Raw genomic sequence first — 6,433 nt, forward strand, 5'->3', positions numbered from 1 at the left:
AGTTAACAGGACACTAAAGAAGGCTCAGGGGGCAGGGATGACCTCTGTCCTAGACAGGCTCCTAGACCTGGTTCTGCCTCTGACTTGCTGGGGGTCCATGAGAAAGTTGCTTTCCCTCTTTGGTCCCAGGTTCCCCAGCTGAGAAATGGGGGGTTGGGCCAAATGGTCTAATGTTCTGGGAACCTCTAAGTCACAGCCCGTAGCTGGTGGTCAAGATGATGGAGAGGCCCTCAGGGTCAGCCGAATACCTGAGAGGCAGGACAGGCCCAAAGGTGAGCAGCCTGAGCACATCAGGTGGGCCCAGAGCTGGAGCATGAGCCCCACAGCCTGCAGAGCAGCCCTGGACTCAGGAGCCTGCTCACACCAGCCCGGTGGGACTTCAGAGATGTGGGGTCCAGCCTCCCCTAATGTTGCAGGGCTGGAGGCTGGGAGCTGCAGATTCTGACCCCACAGTTGCTTTAGACGTGCTGGATGAGCTGGAGCAAGACACATGCCTCTCTATGAAATGAGCAGTCAGTTCAAATAGATAAGCTATGAAGGGCTGTGGAAGGGACCCAACTGTAGCCTGGGGCTATACACTGCCTTCTAGGGTACTCAAGCAGCTGACCTCTGGGGGAGGGGCCCCAGGTATGAGGGGGAGGGGCCCCAGGTATGAGAGGCAGGGCTCAAAATCTAGGCCCAGCTTCCACAGTAACCCCTTCTGGGGAACCCAGGGCAGCTGGGAAGGGGCAGCAGGCAGCAGGTGCACTAGGAGCATGTTTCACAAATTGCATCTGCTCAGTGAGGCAGCCAGCTGGAAAGTGGATGCAATAGGCAGGGTGGTGGCTGCTCCCCACGGCCAGGAGTCCAGCCCAGCACCCACCCGAGTTTGCCGCAGGCCTGCTCAATTGAGCCATCTGAGTTCTGGGCCCTCTGGGCCCACCCACAGAGGTAGGGCTTTGGGGCAACCAGGTGAGGTGGCCTTTGCAGGAGGATGTAATTGACTCGTGAGCCTAGACAGCCAGGAAGCCCCTCACCCACCTCCCCATCCTCACCTCTCCAGCCCCCTCATTCCCCAATTCTCCCACCTGCTCCCCTGCTCCAGCACGTGCCTCTGCTCACTCTCATCTCTTTTCCTGCTCCCAGGCTCACCTGCTCATATGTCTTTGACTATTCTCTGGGTCTCCCTCTTTGCAAGCCGCCTCCTCTCTACTTGACACATCCTCCCAGATGGCACCAGAATACACAAGCACAAGCCCCTGCACTTCACCTTTACTCCCAGATATGGGAGATGACATGAAGACCCAAATGCCACTTGGCAAAAGATCTGGAGCCTGCAGAGGGGCAGATCTGAGGCTGTGGAAGCTCTGGGGGTTCCCTGCAGGAGGCTGCATTTAAGCTGGCTCTTGAATGTGGCTCTGAACTGAGACCTTGCCCTGAAGCTCCACACCAGGAGAAAGCTGCCAGCTGGACCCCTCCATTTGATGTCTCAGAGAAACCTTGCACTCTGGAGGTCTAACTCTTAACCCAGAAAATACCATCTCAGCCTGGTTTCTTCTTAGGGAAAGCGCCATCTCACATATCCAGTTCTGCACCAAACCCACATTTGAGTAACAGGGCTCCTACCCTACACTGTGAGTGCTCTGGATGATGCAGTGCCCAGGGGAAAGAGCTCTCTGAATGCCAAGCCAAAACATATGAGGCTTAACTCCACCTCCAGCTCCCAAAACTGTGGGTAGTGAAGGACCCTAAACCAGTTTGCTGTAGAAAGACCAGCCTGCCACTGTATGGTACATGGATGGCAGGGGCAGTGTATAGTTGGAGAGACCAGAAGGTGGGCAGGGCTGGGAAGGTATGGACATGGGTGTAGCGGTAGAGATGGGAGGGCAGACAGGTCTCAGATGAACCAAAGAAGGGATCAGGATGAGACACTCAGTTTTGTACCAGATGTGAAGAGTATGGAATGCCATTCATTGCTCGAGCAAACGAAGGAGAAAGAGCTATGGCATGGGAGGATAGAGATGAGCTATGTCTTGAACGTCATTTGAAGTCTCCAGGGAGAGCCAGGCCTGTACCTTCACTGCTTCAGCTGGCCTTCAAGGCACATATGTTCCCTGGCCCTCTGGGCTCTCCCTTGGTAGCTGTCAGCTGCAGTGGGGGCAGTTGCAGGTGACAGCTATGAAGAACCTACAGGCGACCTTACAGGCAGTCCCCTGGGAAAACAGAAACAGATCTATTTTTCCAGGGGACTGCCATGTGGCCAATGCCAAGAAGCTGATGAACAACCTTCTGAACAAAACCAGTTACCACAACCTGACCTTTCCAGCCACCAGCTCCTCACAGCTCATCCCTATCGAGATGGAGCTCTCCCTGGCCCAGCGCATCAGGGTGGTAGGTGCAGAGGGCAGCTGTGGCTCAGGCAAAGAGGCAGCTCCTGCCCAAGCCCTAGGCAATCATTGGCCAGAGGAATGAAATAACTAGAGTTGACTTAGACTTAACAATACATGGAAGGGAGGCTGCAGGAGAGTCCATGAAGTTTATAGGTGTCCAATATATTTTTTATTGCATATTATGTTTTAGGGTACATGTGAAGAATATGCAAGATTGTTGCATAGCTACACACATGGCAGTGAGATTTGCTGCCTTCCTCCCCATCAGCTATATCTGGCATTTCTCCCCATGCTACCTGTCCCTAACTCCCCACCCCCCTGCTCTCCCTTCCCTATTTCCCCTCTGCAGACCCCAGTGTGTGATGCTCCCCTCCCTGTGTCCATGTGTTCTCATTGTTCAACACCCACCTATGAGTGAGAACATGCGGTGTTTGATTTTCTGTTCTTGTATCAGCTTGCTGAGAATGATGGTTTCCAGGTTCATCCATGTCCCTACAAAGGACCCAAACTCATCGTTTTTGATGGCTGCATAATATTCCATGGTGTATATGTACCACATTTTCCCTATCCAGTCTATCATCGATGGTCATTTGGGTTGGTTTCAGGTCTTTGCTATTGTAAACAGTGCTGCAATGAACATTCGTGTGCATGTCCTTATAGTAGAACGATTTATAATCCTTTGGATATATACCCAGTAATGGGATTGCTGGGTCAGATGGAATTTCTATTTCTAGGTCCTTGAGGAATCACCACACTGTCTTCCACAATGGTTGAACTAATTTACACTCCCATCAACAGTGTGAAAGTGTTGCTATTTCTCCACATCCTCTTCTGCATCTGTTGTCTCTAGATTTTTTAATGATTGCTATTCTAACTGGCATGAAATGGTATCTCAATGTGGTTTTGATTTGCATTTCTCTAATGGCCTCATGTATGTCTCCTTTTGTAAAGTGTCTGTTCATATCCTTCAGCCACTTTTGAATGGGCTTGTTTGTGTTTTTCTTGTAAATCTGTTTTAGTTCTTTGTAAATTCTGGATATCAGCCCTTTGTCACAAGAGTAGATTGCAAAATTTTTTCCCCATTCTGTTGATTGCTGATTCACTTCAGTGACAGTTTCTTTTGCCATGCAGAAGCTGTGGAGTTTGATTAGGTCCCATTTGTCTATTTTGGCTTTTGTTGCCAATGATTTTGGTGTTTTGGTCATGAAGTCCTTGCCTACGCCCATGTCCTGAATGGTTTTGCCTAGATTTTCTTCTAGGGTTTTTATGGTGTTAGGTCTTGTGTTTAAGTCTTTAATCCACCTGGAGTTCATTTTAGTGTAAGGTGTCAGGAAGGGGTACAGTTTCTGCTTTTTGCACATGGCTAGTCAGTTTTCCCAACACCATTTATTAAACAGGGAATCCTTTCCCCATTGCTTGTTTTTGTCACGTTTGTCAAAGATCAGATGGTTGTAGCTGCGTGGTATTGCCTCCGAGGCCTCTGTTCTGTTCCAGTGGTCTATATCTCTGTTTTGCTACCAGTACCATGCTGTTTTGATTACTGTAGTCTTGTAGTATAGTTTGAAGTCCGGTAGTGTGATACCTCCCGCTTTGTTCTTTTTGCTTAGAATTGACTTGGCTATGCAGGCTCTCTTTTGATTTCATATGAAGTTTAAGGTGTTTTTTTCCAGTTCTGTGAAGAAGGTCATTGGTAGCTTGATGGGGATAGCATTGAATCTGTAAATTACTTTGGGCAGTATTGCCATTTTCACGATATTGATTCTTCCTAACCATGAGCATGGAATGTTTCTCCATCAGTTTGTGTCCTCTCTTATTTCTTTGAGCAGTGGTTTGTAGTTCTCCTTGAAGAGGTCATTTAAGTTCCTTGTTAGTTGTATTCCTAGGTATTTTATTCTCTTTGTAGCATTGTAAATGGGAGTTTGCTCATAATTTGGCTCTCTGTTAGTGTGTTATTGGTGTATAGAAATGTGTGTGATTTCTGCATATTGATTTTGTATCCTGAGACTCCTGAAGTTGCTTATCAGTTTAAAATGATTTTGGGCTAAGGTGATAGGGTCTTCTAAATATACAATCATGTCATCTGCAAATAGAGGCAATTTGACTTCCTCTTTTCCTATTTGAATACCCTTTATTTATTTATTTATTTTTCTTGCCTAATTGCTCTGGCTAGAACTTCCAATACTATACTGAATAGGAGTGATGAAAGAGAGCATCCTTGTCTAGTGCTACATTTCAAAGGGAATGCTTCCAGTTTTTGCCCATTCAGTATGAAATTGGCTGTAGGTTTGTCATAAGTAGCTTTTATTGTTTTTTTTTTCAATTGATAAGCATCTTTTTTTTATTCAGCTTGTTCTGATTTACCTGAAAGCAACATTTACAAGAAGTTAAAATCTATGTTTATTATTTAATTCTACCTCTATAAAGAAAGTTGTTAGGAAAAGCTTCCTGGCAGAACAATAACAATTTCAAGTAGTATGGTAAGGTTATGTTTCGTCTCCCACCTAATATTTAATTTGCGACAATGATTTTCTACTTTTGCTGTTGTTGTTATTGTTTTGTTAATTTGTTTTGTTTTTAGATTATTGCTTACTGTACTGGCATTTCATTTTGTTTCTTCTTTTTATTGACAAGTAAAAATTTTACATATTTACAATGTACCACTTGATGTTTTGATATAGGTATACATAACAGAATAGCTAAAGCTAATTAATATATGCATTATCTTACATACATATCATTTCTGCAGTAAGAACATTTAAAATCTACTCTCTTAGCAATTTTCAAATATAAAATGTATTGATATTAACTGTAGTCACCATGACACATAATGATCTTTTAAACTTGTTCTTCCCATCTGACTAAAATTTTATGTCCCCCATCCACACCCTTCCCCTCAGCCTCTGGTAACCATCACTTTTCACTTTGTTCCTACAAATTCAGCTTTCTTATACTCCAGATAGAAGTGAGATAATGCATTATTTGTCTTTTTGTGCCTAGTTTATTTCACTTAACATAATATCCTACAGGTTCATCCATGTTGTTGCAAATTACAGGATTTCCTTCTCTTTTTAAAGGTTGAATTGTATTTCATTGTTTATACATAACACTTTTTTTTAATGCCTTCATCCACTGATGAACACATAGGTTGATTCGATATCTTGGCTATTGTGAATAATGCTGCAATAAGCATGGAAGTGCAGACATCTCTTTGACACACTAATTTCATGTCCTTTTCATATATACCCAATAGTGGGATTGCTGGATCATATGGTCATTCTATTTTTAATTTCTTGAGGAACCTTCACACTGTCTTCATAATGGCTGTACTAATTAATATTCCCACCAACTACATGTAAGGGCTCCCTTTTGTCTGTCTCCTCACTAACACTTATCTTCCATCTTTTTTGATAACAGGCATTTTAACAGGTGTGAAGTAATACCCCATTGTGGTTTTAATTTGAATTTCCCTGATGATTAGCAGTGTTGAACATTTTTTAGTTCAACATTTGCTCCTGTTGGCCATTTGTATATCTTCTTTTGAGAAATGTCTACTCCTGTCCTTCAACAATTTTTTGATTGGCTGTTTTATTTATTTATTTATTTTTATTTCTTGTTTTTATTGCATTTTAGGTTTGGGGGTACATTTGAAGAACATGCAAGATAGTTGCATAGGTACATACATGGCAGTGTGATTTGCTGCCTTCCTCCCCATCACCTATATGTGGCATTTCTCCCCAAGCTACCTCTCCCCAACTCCCCACCCCCCACTGTCCCTCCCCTATTTCCCCCCAACAGATCCCAGTGTGTAGTGCTCCCCTCCCTGTGTCCATGTGTTCTCATTGTTCAACACCCACCTATGAGTGAGAACATGCGGTGTTTGATTTTCTGCTCTTGTATCAGTTTGCTGAGAATGATGGTTTCCAGGTTCATCCATGTCCCTACAAAGGACACGAACTCATAGTTTTTGATGGCTGCATAATATTCCATGGTGTATATGTGCCACATTTTCCCTGTCCAGCATATCATCGATGTGCATTTAGGTTGGTTTCAGGTCTTTGCTATCG

General features: G+C 44.3%; 1 pseudogene; it reads left to right on the forward strand.

The window, feature by feature from the left end:
* Nucleotides 1–215: 215 nt before the first annotated feature.
* Nucleotides 216–1,385, forward strand: LOC116544582 (annotated as a pseudogene).
* The last annotated feature ends 5,048 nt before the right edge of the window (nt 1,386–6,433 follow it).

The sequence above is a fragment of the Sapajus apella genome, unplaced genomic scaffold (assembly GCF_009761245.1).
Source record: "Sapajus apella isolate SASKATOON/1434 unplaced genomic scaffold, GSC_monkey_1.0 scaffold222, whole genome shotgun sequence".
Lineage (NCBI taxonomy): Eukaryota > Metazoa > Chordata > Mammalia > Primates > Cebidae > Sapajus > Sapajus apella.